The sequence below is a fragment of the Myotis brandtii genome, unplaced genomic scaffold (assembly GCF_000412655.1).
Source record: "Myotis brandtii unplaced genomic scaffold, ASM41265v1 scaffold137, whole genome shotgun sequence".
NCBI lineage: Eukaryota > Metazoa > Chordata > Mammalia > Chiroptera > Vespertilionidae > Myotis > Myotis brandtii.
This window is the reverse complement of record NW_005354874.1, coordinates 4,398,191-4,398,591: the sequence shown is the minus strand read 5'-3', so window position 1 is coordinate 4,398,591 and position 401 is coordinate 4,398,191.

Sequence of the window (401 nt, the reverse complement as noted above, 5' to 3'; positions counted from 1 at the left end):
TAATGAAGATCCGATTGCAGCCAAAATAGCTATTTTCGCCCGCATTAAAAACATCTAGTACCTTTTTAACTTTCAATTTCTCTGTATCCCTGAATGTCGTAGTCCGAGACACACAGAGCAGCAGAGAAGGCCCTAGAGGAGTTCCCCACTAGCAAGCTGCGATCGTCGCTGCGCCTAAGTTTCTCGCTCTCCAAATTGGATGAGCCAGGTCCCTGTCTAAGGCTGAAATACTGTTTCTAGTCATCTGTGCTCCAGGACTGTGGTCCTTGCTCTGGCCCTAAATGACTGCGGCCACCTCCTTCTCCCCAGTTTTCCATGGGATAAGGTTGGGGTTCCAGTTTTCCTGAAACCACTCAGCCCTGGCCGCCCTCGGCGACTCCGGCCCCCTGCCCTCCGCGGGC